Source organism: Copidosoma floridanum, unplaced genomic scaffold (assembly GCF_036245765.1).
Source record: "Copidosoma floridanum isolate Cflo_tuat_1 unplaced genomic scaffold, Cflo_Japanese_pri ptg000034l, whole genome shotgun sequence".
In the NCBI taxonomy this organism is placed as follows: domain Eukaryota; kingdom Metazoa; phylum Arthropoda; class Insecta; order Hymenoptera; family Encyrtidae; genus Copidosoma; species Copidosoma floridanum.
Window position 1 is genome coordinate 869,977 of NW_028321911.1, and position 15,054 is coordinate 885,030.

Sequence of the window (15,054 nt, forward strand, 5' to 3'; positions counted from 1 at the left end):
TTTTAGATGATTTAGGTGGTTTTTGTTTTTCTTCAATTTCAACATAAAGTTCAGTTGGTTCGGGTTCTTGTTTCATGGTTACTCGGGGTTCTGCGCTCAGTGTATTAATGGTGCATTTTGTAAATTTATCCGAGACACTTCGTTTCGAAATTTTCTTTAAACAGCTTCTTGCTTTGCTGATGAGTATTGCTATTATAATTATAATAATAATAACTTCAATGACATTACATATTATAATAAAAAGAGAAGTTTGTTTTTCCTCCAACTTTTGGATTCATATTTCCTCCGTTTGATTTATTACATTTTGTACTTTAAATTCTTTAACTGTCCATGCTCGTTCATTAAAGTTTAATTCTCGAATCGATTTTATAGCGTTATGAAATTCATTAGTGTCTCTTAAGGGTTCATGTAGTTCAGTAAAGTTTAAGCTCACTTCTACTTGATAGGTATATTGTTTCTGAGTAATAATCTTATGTTCACTGGGTAAGGTTAGTTTGAGAGTTTTTCCATACATCCATTATTTATTCGTAAAAGACCTATATGTTTTACTCTTTCTTGTTGATCTATTTTGTTACGACTGATAATGCTTAATTAAACTATATTAGGTGGTGGAAAAAAAACTATCAGCTGGTAAGTAAATCCATTGACTTTCGATTTTCGGTGTAAACATAATTTCACAGTATTCAAATACTTCTGTTCTAGGTCGCGATAACATAAGAATTTTACATTCGTTTATAGAATAGAGTACCTTTAACGGTTCCATAGCAAAGCATATGTAACTATATACTGTTTTATCACATTGATTAAGTGTTACTTCGTTTAATCGTAAATACAAATAATGGTCTACTGCTACTGCTAAGTAAGAGTACGATGTTTTTATATAGGCATATCCATTTTGTCCAAATTGGAGTATCATGACTGAAGGTAGTCTGTAAAGATTATGAAGAGTTCAATCTACGAGTGGCAAAAGTAAGATAACCACGGTTCTATTTTTTTGATGCACAACATCTAATTTGCTTAGGATGCTTATTTCGCCAGCATAAAGATTTTCTATTGGTCTTACAAACTCTAGATTTCCTGCTAGGTTTTTTGAAATCCCGGGCTACGGTTCTTAATGTATTTGGAAAAAATAGATTTGGATGTGCTTGACCTCTTTGTAAATCATACAAGATGTCAATCAGATCTTCATGGGAACGAATAATGTTATCAAAGGTAGCTGCATATCTTCTAAAGTAAGCTGATAAATAAATCAGATATCTGTTGAGAGTTAAATCTTGTCCTGAAGTCAATATATCAGCAACTTATTTTAGAATATGCTCATGGTGTTCCGTAGTGTTATATAGTTTTTTAAATACAGCAGCAAAAATATAGCTATTCTGTTCATACAATTTTATACATTCTTTTTGAGCAGTATGCAAATTGTTGATGTTAGTTTTCATAACGTCGACATTGTCTTCTGTGACTAAGCCAAAAAGTCCTTTAGCAATGGTTCCAATAATTCTAAAAGATTTCAGTCTTTTTGTTGGTATGCTGGGTGGTAGAATTATGTTATGTTTCGCATGGGTTTTCACAATATTGATTATGTTTAATAGGGTTACTTTGATGTTTGTCAATCGCTGTATCTTTAAATTTAAAAGATTTATTTTTATATAGTTAGAAAAGTAGGATAACCAAACTGTACAATAACAAAACAAAAATGAGTAGGTGTTTGTTCCAATACGAATTTATTAAAATCCATCCATATCACAATCTTCCAGTGAGCTCTCTTAGTTTTTGTGATACCAATTCGTTCGTAGTATATTCCAGGATTCATTTCGAGTAATTCTATGCTAAAGTTGCTATGATTAGAATATTTTGAATCTGCGCAACCTTTAAGCACAATTGTCATTAGGACGGCCAATTTAATACGCATGGTTGTTTTTTTTTTTTCTGGAAGACATGTATAATATAATTCTCACAAGGATATTGTAATGTTGGTAAAGTAAAATTACTACTAACTTTTTTCTCGCTCGTTTCTTCAGAATTTTCCATGTGGACTTATAAGTACTTTTGAGCAGGGATCAACGTGCATCTGCAAAAAAGGTGAATCACCTGCAAACTCTATTCGTAGCTGCAGCACATCAACCACCTATGATTCATGCAAATGCATGTTGGCCTATGCTGACCGGAAACGAAAAGCAAATAAGATAATAAAATACTTTTTTATACAGAGAAATAAAATAATTTTAAAAGCTAATATGGGCAAAAAGTCCAACTGGAACTAGCTGAACTGGGGTACAGTACTAAAAGCGGCACAACTTGATACGATATTGAAAATTAGAATAACGTAGAGTAAATACGTATAGACAAATGATAATACATACTAAGCTCCTAGCAAAACAACATAAACTTTTCATTTGGTCTTTATGGATGCATAACTCGCTGAACTACTCTTTTTTCTATTACATTCCCGAATTTTTTCATATACCATCGGCATTAGCCTAAATTTTTGAACTTGTTCAACATGTAAGTGAAAACGGGAAAACCGAGCTGATCATTAGCAATAGCGCTTTCCCCTGTTCTTGACTCATATATGTCGGGAGAGACTCCGTGCGACTGCTCGAATATAAGTAGTGGAGCTTCTTAATCCCCAGAGTATCACGTGCCGACTTCCTCTCCAATGACTAGAAGCGAAAAACATATTAACAAAAGTTCTCCCAAAATTCCAAATTGTTTTTGCAATCGGTCAAAACTACCTGTAAGTTTGACTATGTTAACTTGCGAAAGGCAAGGTACTTCTACTGGTACCATTGCCCTTACTTTCATAATTATAACTACTATTACTACAATTACTGCTATTATTATCATTATTCTTATTATTATCATACTATTACACTATTGTTACCATTATAAGTTGTTATAACAACGGCCAACGTTATTTCTGTTTAAGTATTAGTTGATGTACCGTAGCACACCGATCGTTTATTTACCCAAGCATTAATTGAAATATTAAGCAATTCTCTCCACCCTTTCTGCAACAAGTTTGGTTGAATAAACGAACAGTGTCCAGAATTAGTAAATATTAACGATATTCTATCTTAACATTATTATTAAGTCAAATTAAAGTTTTGTAAGCTTTAGATGTAAAAGAGAAAGGAAGGGCATTAGTGAGTTAGTCACCTTCTCTCTCTTGATGCACGGAGGACAATGAGCTGGATGTGAGATGTGCCAATTTTTAAGGAGCTAAACTAAAGCCTCTCTAGCCAATTAGATCTTTGGCTACTGTCTTTCCCCTTCAAAATTATCCCGGAAAATTTTCCTGCGTCGTCTCAAACCAGCGCGTCGCTGAGGTCCACTACTCCTTATAAAAAACCCGTAGGCCCCGAGATAGAAACTCGAAGATAGCCTTTCAAGGTAGACTGAGAAGTAAAAGTCCGCCTCTGCTACAACTCAGTCTACCGCAAAGCAAGGCAAAGTTAATTTTTCACCCTCGAACAGTCAACTGGGTAGTTAGAGTTCGTCTCTTCTACCATACGGTCTTCCACGAGTGCGGTTTTAACCTTCTACATCAAACACCTCGCGCTGGTTCCTCGCGTGTAAAATTCTTTTAAAAGTAAAAGTAAGGTGTTTAAAAATAAAAGTAAGTTACACAAAAGTAACCAAGTGGTTAACTTTGTCTTTTCTTTTCTCTTCTTTCCGTCACAAACGTGCTTATAGAGTTTACATCATTTACTTAATACGATATTTGATCAACTCTAGGCGAAGGAAATAAATAGTCAAGTTGCGTTTCACGTGAAATCTAGGGCAATCACTTCTACTCGGAATGGTATTGGTTGCTCCCAGATCGAGCGCGAATTTAAATCATTTTACCCTTTGCGCAACCTCTAGAGCATAACAAGCTTTACTTGTTACGGTATTGGTAACCTCTAGATCGCGGATTGGATTCTATTTTGACACGTCATACCGGGTATTCTTGACAAATCAGAAGCGCGCCGCGAGTGAGTGCCTCACACTTCTGCTTATTAACCACTTCAATTCGATCATAACAGTCGGGCTCCCCTTTGTTCTGAACGCCCGGTCAAGGAATTTTGCTACCTTTTAACCCTGCATCTCATCTACGCGCCCAGTGCAAATCCCGAGTTATTAAGTGCAAGCTTAAACTCGAATAATACATTGCGCCAACGTAACAATATTATTATTCAGGAATTAGTGTTAATTTATTTATGTATTTCCTGTATGATTTCACTATCGTTTTTTTCAAGCCGTACATTATTTCTCTCTAAAATTGTTTTTACTTTGAGGAGTTCATTATAGTAGCGATTAAATTTATGGGAACATACATCTTTTTTTACTCAAACGTAATCTCGTGGTTTAACATTTAGAGGCTTTATATTTTTATTGTATCTTCTTTTTGTTTGTATTTTCATTTTTATTTAACGATTTCCTGCCACAGTTTGCATATTTTGAAGTCATTTAATAGGATTTTGTAAATATAATGAATAGGTTCGTAACCTTTTGCCTTAGATATCTTCAAGGGCAACCTTGCTACTCTCCCAAATACTAGTTCATTTGGTGTAAAATTCGTGGCTACATGTACACTTAAGTTATGTGTGACAGCCAAAAATTTGGCCAAATTGTCCCAGCCTTCATAAGTTTCAGAGTATGTTCTTATAAAGTCAGCTAAGGCAGCATGACTTGACTCTACTGATCTATTAAATTGAGGATGATATGCTGATGTAGTTAGATGATTGGTCTTTAGGGTTTCCATGAGTTGTTCCAATAAATTAGACATAAATGTAGTATGTCTGTCTGATACAATTTCTCTAGACACATCGGAAATTAGTATTAGATTTTGTATAAGTACATCCGCAAGCGTGCTTGATCTTAGCTCTGGTTCAGGGACTAATATGATGTACTTAGTCAAATTACACTGTATGATTAGCAAACAGCACTCACCATTTGGTGTTATTCCTAATTTACCGACGATATCAATAGAAACCTTATCAAAATCTTTAACAGGTGTATCTGTAATTATCGAGATTTCTCTTGTTTTCATTCTTTCAATTTGTTTCTTTTGACATTTGCTGCATTTACAAACATAATTGAGAATATCATTTGTCATCCCAGGTCAATAAACTTGTTTTTTTATTTTCGCATGAGTTTGGTTTAGTTTCTCATGTCCTCCAACAGGGCTGTCATGTAGTGTTTGAATTATTTCATTACGTTCTTGAATTTTTGGAAAATCCACCTTTCCGTAATGATAATTAATTTATATAGGCGTTTTATTAAAATTCCTTCAAAACACTTCTGTTATAAATCCAGGTTCTAATTTGTCTGGAAGATCTCCCCTTCTTAAAATTCGAAAAGTGTGAAGATTTCGTCTCAAGAGTATTAAAAGCTTTTGAAAGGCTTTGAAAAGTTACTAGATTAAATGGTATTTCATTAATAACGATTAACAGTATAGTAGGCCCTCCATAAGGTGTAATTAAGATATGGCCAACTTTTGGTTTCTTCGATTTTAAATAACTAAAGTTTAGTGCACCTATTGATCTTAACAGTCTTGAGACAGTTATGACTGGTTGACAATCTTTGCTAATAAAATGATTGCTAATTGTCTTTTTTGTATGGAAGACAATATCTGCTGGTAAAAAAATTGTTTATTAGCTTAGCTCTATTTACATTTTTATGATTGTTAGTACTACTGCTACTATCACTAACTCTTACATACACCTTTCCGTACAGTTTTTTGTATCAATTGATCGGTGACAAAGGGATTAAGTCGGATAGTAGCAAGACATTAGGTGCAATACTTCAATTTATTGATTTGTTTGCATTGCAGTTTGTTTGTTTGTTATTTTCATTTAAAATAGTTAAGGTTTCTTCTAAAATTTGTTTTAATTCTGGTGCTTTAGACCGTCTATTTTTTGCAATAAAATAAGTACTAGTGTGCGTCGGTGTACTAGACCTTAAGGGTGTATTTTCTTAAATACTCGGGCAAAAATAATTTTACACTTATAGTATGCTTTCTCCAAATTTTATTTTCATGAAATAGGGGCTTAAAGTCCGTTGTATGTCTTGATAAATCTGCAATTTTTTTATCTAATACAGAATCATTAAAATTATCGCGATCATAGGCGTCCATTTTGATTGATATATCCTGAATTTTAGAATCCGTCTTATTTTCATCAGAAAATCTGGTTAGGAATAGAAAATCCGCATCAGCTTGCTTGGGTTCATCATCGTTGCTAGACTTGTTAAATTTTCTTGTTTACAATAAGTAACCTTATCAATATTACTTGTCATAGTTTTAGGTTGGTCTTTAAAAACGTCGTCGTTTGAACCTTTAGTAAGTGTAATAGGTGTAACGGATATATTTGAGTCTACTTCCATTTCAGTCAATTCTTGTCATAATCCACTTCGTCTAGGGTCATATACTGTTGGTTGTGTTTCTTCTCCTGACGATTCTTCAGTTTCACTTGGGTCATTTTCGGAAAACATACTTGTCTTTGATGATGCACCTAGGTTAATTATATCTCTGACTGGTAATTGTGGCATTTCATTATTTTTGAAACTATTAGGTTTTATTCTGTTGGTTTCTGTGTTCGTATCGCTAGCGTGTAATTTTGAGGCTACTGGTTTCAAAAAATTTACTTTTAATGAGCTAGAATCTTTTGATGTATTTTTAGTGACATTTCCTAATATACTTGGTCGAGATGTAAATGATGTTTGTGATCGTGGAAATGTATTCGTTCCAGTCCTTTGAGCAATGACACTATGATCTACCTTAGACCATTTCTTGTTTGTGTTTAACCAAGGGGTAGTCCAGGGCCCCTAGTCAATTTAGGTACATTTGTTTTTGATTTGGGTCATTGGGTTATTGGGGTTTAAAAAATAATACTATTATTTTGTTTTGTTTATTTGTTTTCAAAAAATATTGTATTTAATCCTTGACATTTACCACAGAAAACATAAGTAATAAAAAAATAATTGAATATATATGTGTATATGTATGTGTGTTAGTATATGTCCCTAATATGAGCGCTTGTTTGGCGTATGCATGTTCAAGGAGTTTGCTTTAATTTTTATAGGTATATGTCTGCTAATGGAACGGTAAGTGTACTATGTGTAAGCCCAGAAAATAAAGCGAGAGAGTTTAATCAAGCACGCTTGTATATCATCATCTACTTTAAGCAAGAGAGTCTATGGCACAGGGACTTACTATATGGTCTGTACAGCTATACATCCTAATTGCTACGTCACCGTGATATAAGGCGTGATTTAAAACTCTCTCTCTCTCTCTCTCTCTCTCTGCGTTGAATGAAAGTATCCACCTTGAAGCGCGATTAAATATGCTATTGCTGTATCTACTCTCGGCCACTGACAAGCATACGTATTGTTAACAGTGTATGGATCTGTGTTTGTATTTCTACGCATTTATGCGAGTACGTAACAATGCAGGCGCTGACGCTATAATGCCAATTATACTATATGTATCAATACAGTACTCATATGCTTGCTCATATAAGGTGCTTGGTCCTGTTTGTTTACTCTGCCTGGGTCTTATATAAACTTTTTATATGTAAATACGCTAGGGGCGAGGATTTTGTTTATTATGAATAAAAGTACATATACTTGATAGTCCTTTACAGCCAAGAGTGTGTGAATGAATACCGGGCTGAATATAAATACTGCACACTAAAACTATATTCACTGCTACGTGCAGTCCATCGCATACAACAACTCCAATCCTACAGCTAGAGTCTCTCTGACTTAATTTAAGAGTAAGAGTTTTCTTTTCACACTGTTTACTGACAGACTCCTATATTTCTAGGCATATGAAAGTAATCCGACGGACCCAACACTGGTTTTCCTGAAGTATAGTTGTCTGTACCTTGTTGATGTGAAAACTTCTTTAGGCGCGTTGAACGATTTTGTATGGGAAAAAACTTTCAGTTTCGCGTCAGATTGCTCTTATTTAAAAGCAAGGTGATCCTTGCAGAAAGTCGTATGTGAGCGCGAGAGAATGAAGTGTAGGCGAGGGGGGTAGGAAGAGAGGGGAAGCCCGCTCTATATTGACCGGCGGTAGAGAAGAAGAGATTAGCTGGGTGACGCGGTGGAGTGCGGTGAGGTATGGTAGTAAAGGTATGCATATGGCCTATGTACTCTCTCCTTGTCTAATGGCAGCCACTGCGCAGTGCGCATAGTGCTCATTAAAATTTCGAATCACACCGCATACGTACGGGTTAATATTGTAAGTACGTAACCATCGAGTCAAGTACTTAGGTACTGAGCTACTGACGTAATTTTTAACTATGTTTAACTACGCACTATATTGGTATATAGCTTTTTGCCATGTGTCAGTGTGTATACTGTAAACTGTATACAGTTCATGTTACATAGCATTACTGAATAAGTGTATAGTGTATATCCAATAGTATCAATTACCCATGCAAATTCAACTGCGCATAATTGCACCCATGCATGGCGATTTGTGGTGTATATATGTGACTAGTAAGTCACTATATAAGCTTTGTTACCGTATACGTATGAACACATATATAAAATTGGCAATTAACTGTCATCACATCGTCACTCTTCGTTATTAATTGAATTATGTTTTATTATATCTTCCGTTATACTAAAATTATTCTAACTTATAAAGGTATAATTTAATATTCAATTGTGAGTTTAACTGCCTTACTCTCTTCGTTACACAAATTTATTAGTAGTGATTAACAATTATCCTACAAGTTATTTAATATCCTTCTCAAAAAACTTTATTATTTATTTAAAAAAACAACGAAATAACATTTACTTTTACGTAAGTATTTAGGGTTCCTGCTGAAAAATCAATTCGATTATTTACAAATTACATGTTGAGGACTTCAAATGAATTTATTAAAAAATGATAATAAGCCTACATTGAACGTAAATTGTCTAAGTTCTTTCATGAATTTTTTCTCACTTCTCAGTATCGGTTGTAGTAAAATTTAAAACGAATATTTTCATGACAAATTGCATAATTTACAGAATTTTCAGCTTAAGGAATACCTGTATTATCGTATAATAAAGGTTATAGTTCATTTGTCCAAATATGTATATTAAAGAGATGTGCATGTTATCAGACGTAGTATCACGATCCACATAATTATATAAATGCCATAATTTTATATTATTTATTTTAAAACCAGTAAATAATTTAGATAGCTACTAATTCATTTCAGAGCTTAAGTAAAACTATAATTCGTAGTTTTAAGTTTTCACTTCTGTCGGGTGTCCCATGACTGCACACTAAGGTTTTTTTTTTTTTTTTACTACGGTTATACATTCCTAAAAATATATGCACTGTGACCTAATACGGGGATAATATTGATACACCCATATGAGTGTTCTATATGTGCAACGCGAAATTAATGTTTCTATTAATCATGAATAAGGCAAGGGGAGATTATAATAAGTTCCGAATTATTAGTTAATTATTAGTAAATTTGCAGACTTTTCATTATTTTGTTTTTCTTTTAATTTTAAGAGTTCCCTTTTCGCAAAGATGATCAAATTGTCGAATTATTTGTTGATTTTTGCTTTAAAATTATTGATTTTACTTTCCTATAATTAAGTATTTAATTCGTGCAAATTATAGTAATTTTGTATTTAATCAGTAATTAATTCCTATCTCTTTTTTTAAGGACATTTTTCTCTCTTATAAGCTCTTGCGCAAACACTTTCTTACCACTTCTCTTATTTTTCTTATTACTCGCAAAATTATGTGTTGAGGGTTTTATTAAATATTATTTTATGAAAAATTGTGTATATATAAGTGAAATGATCATACTATATTAAATCCTCACTCCATTTTTTTGAATTCTTCTTCTATAACTAACAGTATGAAGTGCGAATAAGTTTGTGTATACGTATTCGTTACTTTGATAGATCCCTTTAAGTAGCAGATCTAGGATAAAGAGTATCCGCTATTTCAGCAGGACTAATGGGAAAGAATCGCTATGGTTATCAGATTTAGCGTAGGATTAGAAGGACCGCTTTGGTTAGCAGATCTTGGGTATAGAATGTCCGCTACTCAAGCAGGACTAAAGGAAACCGCTCTGGTTAGCAGGTTCATGATAGAAATAGTGTATTTGTTCTGTCTCGTAAGTGTGTAATATAAGAGATCGGAATTTTTTTAATTTTCCTAGTGTTATTTAAAACACAGTATTATCTTATCTTTCACCCTTTTTTTTCTTATATTTCATAACAGTAAACTTTTCCTGTTTATTTTATCGTAAATTTATGAATGTATTATTATTTATTATTTCTTATTTACTTCTGTTTTTTTTAATTATAACGAAGTACCGCATATACCATGCTCCACGCAAAGGCACAGCATATACGCGTCCGTATTTTATTTAAGTACCAATGGCTTTATGTAAGAACTAGCAGCCCCCCGTCTCGTCTTCGCCCGAGAATTACTATATATAACACCGTAGTGTGTTGACATGTAATGTGAAACGTTTTCAGTTAGAAATTTTACACATATTCCTGACACATCTCAGAACAAAAATCTTCTTATTAAAAACACGTTTTTTCGAAATCCATATAGTTTGTTTGGTCAAATAATAAGGTGTGAAAATTCAAAAAAAATTATTATGCTAAAAAGTACCGTGCATTCTTTATGCCATAAAAAAATCGGTGGCCATAAGAAGCCGTTCTTTTACAGTTTCTCCCGTATAATTCACGAAAAGGGCTATTTTTTAAAGCTGTTAAGATTTTAAACCCCCAAAAAATTTATATAAAAAAAATTTTTTTTTCTTATATCTCACAACTTTATTACCAGAGCAACAAAGTCCTGGACCTTAAACCCTACATTTTTATTGCCACAAAAACACAAAAACATTTTCTACTTATTTAAAAATCTGAAGTAAAATCTTTAAAGATTTCAGAGATTGCTGTAAGGGTACAATAAAAAGATTATCTCTCACGTAATGGACTCTTTATTTGTCGATTTTGACGCTGCTGTTTCAATCTCGATAAATTTTCTGCGTCAGTTTCTTGACGCCTAAGCAAAATTGTATTTATTAGATACATTTAAAGTTCTTCTTCCAATTCACCCTCTTGCGACTTTTGGCATGCTTAAAATTTTTGTGACCCCTAAAAGCTGTTTTATGTCAACTTTGTTAAGTTCTAATATATTTGTTGGCAAGGTAGTTTGACTTCCAATGGCCCTAAAAAAGACCGGTAAGCTTATTAAGTAAACTCTTTCAGTCTTCAGTTAACAGCAATTGTGACTGCCTGGATACCTCAAGGTGATCTTCTCTGGCCTGATGTTGAAAACCCAGACTACTCGGGAGAAAAATTACAAAGTCCGAAAATTTGGGGCTAGTTGTAGTGCTCTTTCCCAACGTCTCCTGGTATAACGTCGAAAACGTTGGTGTCTAAAACACTTTTTTTATCTTGCAGATTCAGTTTTTTGGTGATCTTAGATTGGGAGATTGGTTAGTGAAACTTGTGCACCTTTTTTATTTTGCAGATTCAGTTGTTTTGGTGATCTTAGATGGGGAGATTGGTTAGAGACACTTGTCCAGTGGAGGCTATCCCGTTGGCTCAAGTTTTTTTTCCTTCATAGCTGTTATAGGTTTGCCCAGCGCAGACCTTGGAGAGGATCAGTGATTTCTGGTTAAATGCTTAGAGTCGAGAAGGTAATATAGGGTCGTCGGTCACCGGGTTTTCCAGCCTTGCGAAGAACAACTCCGCAGGTGACGTCTGCCAGTGAATAGCTGACTTGGTTTAATAGTGCCCGCCTTTAGTTAATATAGTCTTTTAGTCGACGAATTGCTTCCGGAAATGGTAATAAAAATGTATTTGTTGGCAAGGTAGTTTACACTTAGGTGGATCCTAAAAAGAACCGATGAAATTGATGGTTAAGTAGGGAACGCCAATACTTCCAGGCTATTCTCTATTATTATTCCTGATGATGAATAGCTGGCTACGGGTTGCTTGATTCTTACTCTGGAAATCTCGATTTACGGAGACTGTGATGGAAGGAGGTACGCCGCTGACCAAACAATATCTCGTCTCGGGTCGTTCCCCGGATAACCAACCGCTCATCGTTAGACGGGAACATGTGAGTAAGCGCGTTGGGGACGCGACGACTAAGAAGGTAGCAGTTGTGGCTGCCCGTACTCCTCAGAGCTAATTTCCCTGGCTTATATTTGTAGCCAAAAATTCTCTGACTGTACCAAGCGGGATAGTGGAACTGCCACACAACTCTGAAGAGTTGGTACAGATTGTGCTCTGGCTAGATATGTCTCGTGGTATTGTAGCAGAGACGGCATCGGTTGGAATAATTTTTTTTTTTTTGATCGCACTCGTCGAGATTCAGGGTGAATAGACACCTTGGTCCCTTTCCCCTTGGATAAGAGTGTCGTCCATAACCGGGATACCCAGCTTTAAGACTGTCATCAGCATTCTCTATACAGCTCGTTGAACTGCCGAAGCTCAACTACATCTCTATCGAGACGCTCCGGCCTATTATAACCACACTTATTTAATTCTGTTGCAGGTAGCCTTGATTTTATGTCGACGCCACCTAGCGGATTTTACTGAACTAAAGTGAAAAGCTGGCGTATTTTTGCAAAACTTTGAGCTCATTTATTGCTATTGTTATTGAATTTTTTACGATAAAAACTATACTAAAACCATCTAGGAAGTATCATGAATCAGTGTGCAAAATTTCAACAACATCGGTTCAGTAGTTCTCGTGGTTAGCGATTACAACGGTTTTAGCGTTCTTGTTTTATATATTAGTAAGATTCCTTTTAATACAAAATTATTCATTCAACAAAACTTATGCTCGCACATATTAACAAATCAACAAAGGACAGTTCGAAAATAAGAATGAGCTGAAAGCTGGCACTTGAGCAAAAAAAAAAAATGTGAAGGGCATTGGAGCATACAAAAGAAAGCGCATTAAAACAAATGCAGGCTCAGTACCTTGAAGCAAATAAAAGATCAGCGCACTTAAGCGAAACAACAAAAAAAGGATCAATGCATTCAGGCAATTAAGAGATCAGTGCATTTAAGCGAGTGTTGAAGTGGTTACAATATGTGCATTGAAGCAAATTAAGTATATGCATTGAAGCAAATTAGGCATATGCATAGAAGCAAGAACGCAAGAATGGGCGCCACATGGGCTCGCGAACATGGTACACGGGATGGCGGATTTCCTGCCAGTCTCAGAAAAACCGAGAGACTCGGTCAAGCCAGCGCCAAGCAGAGAATGCCTCTCGCCCGTGCGCTCGCGGAGCTCCTGGGTACCGGAGAGACCGAGCTGTAGCTGCTGCCAGAGGTGTCCCGCTTGTAGGTGCGGGAGAGAGGGTGCGGGCGGGTGCAGAGGCCTTTTGGCGCTTTACATTGTGATTGGCCGTCTATGACGACGACTTGCGCACGGTCTTACTGCAAGCGATATCGCGCCTTCTATGACTTATTGGTTTTAGTTGTGCTTATTTGAACAAAATAAAACGAAGAGAAAAAAAAAGAACAAACAGAAATTAAAATAAAAAACAGCATACGTTACTTGTTATTTTCCATGAACACAAGAACTCATATCTTTACAACATGTATATATATACATGTGCATATATATGTAAATCTAAGTTTTATTTGCTTATCATAATTTATTCACCATATTAATGAAAAAAAAAAAAAAAAACACATTTGGTAGCATAACATCTAATAGAATCGTCGCATAGCCAATTGTAACTACAATATGAGACACTTAAAAAGCATTAAAATTATGATCGGATCAACAGTAGAAGAATAAATAATATTAAGCAATACATATTGTACAATAATGATATTATACAATACATTATAACGCACTGTAATACCATATTATACAAAATTGATTATTAATAACCTAAAGTAGAATGAAGCAATCGCAATAGGTCTCAGTAATAACCCTTAACCGTTGAATTTACAGCATCTTGTTACATACAACAATGTAGTGAACAAGATTTAAAGAACGAAAATAATAATTGATTATGGACACGTATTTTATGTTAAATAATACTTAATATCGAATAATAATTAATAAATAAAAATTTTGCAATAATGCACTATATTATAAGAAGAGAAGAGCATGAACAAAAACAACAAATGTTTACACAAAAAAAATTAATTTAACGAATTTGTGTAAAGAAGGAACAAGGACAGGATTCTTTTTTCTCTACCTTTTTACTCCTATGTTAAAAATCTGATATACAATACAAAAAACATTACACAAACACTACTCTATCACAAACACACTTAACAGAAAAATGAGCATAACGCTATCGAGGACGATAGTGGCACGGCCTTGGACGTGTCACGTACGATATCATAGCTACACGTTCATGCACCCCCTCTTTTTGGGGCCTACTAAAGAAGATTGTAGTGGAAGAAAGCAGAGGGATAAACAGATAGGATGCTGAAGGGCACTAGGGCTCTCTGGCTGGAACGGCAAGGACGAAGATCGTACACACGCGACGCGCTCTCCTCTCGTTTTTGCATAAATAAAGACGTTGATACAAGTTCCTCGACTATTTCCTTCGTGTGCACCCCAAGACCATGGAATTCTCCGCAACACAATTGTTTACAAATTTGTATCTTTATAAATTTCAAAACAGTTTAACAATAAAAAGTTAACTCATCTTAAAAAATGTTATAAAAATTACTGACATTTTTTTTTAATAAACAATGTGTTAAAATAAATGCATCGTACTTAAATGCATATTTTTTGTATGTATTATAAAAATACTTTTAGAACTATTAATTAATGAACTTTTTTTTGTGTTGAATATATTTTAATATTTTAAATTCTACTATACTTACTTTTATCGTTAATTTTTGACATTAACATTATAATGAAGCTAATGCCAACACGTGTCACATGCGACAATTGAAGATTTGTAGTATTTAATACTAAATTTATTGAATATTTAATAATTTTAATTGCAATTTTATAAATTTTTAAATCCAGTCATCAAAATAATCTAGAACTATTAGTGAGTTATTTAAGTACTAAACAAATTAAGGGAAATAAGT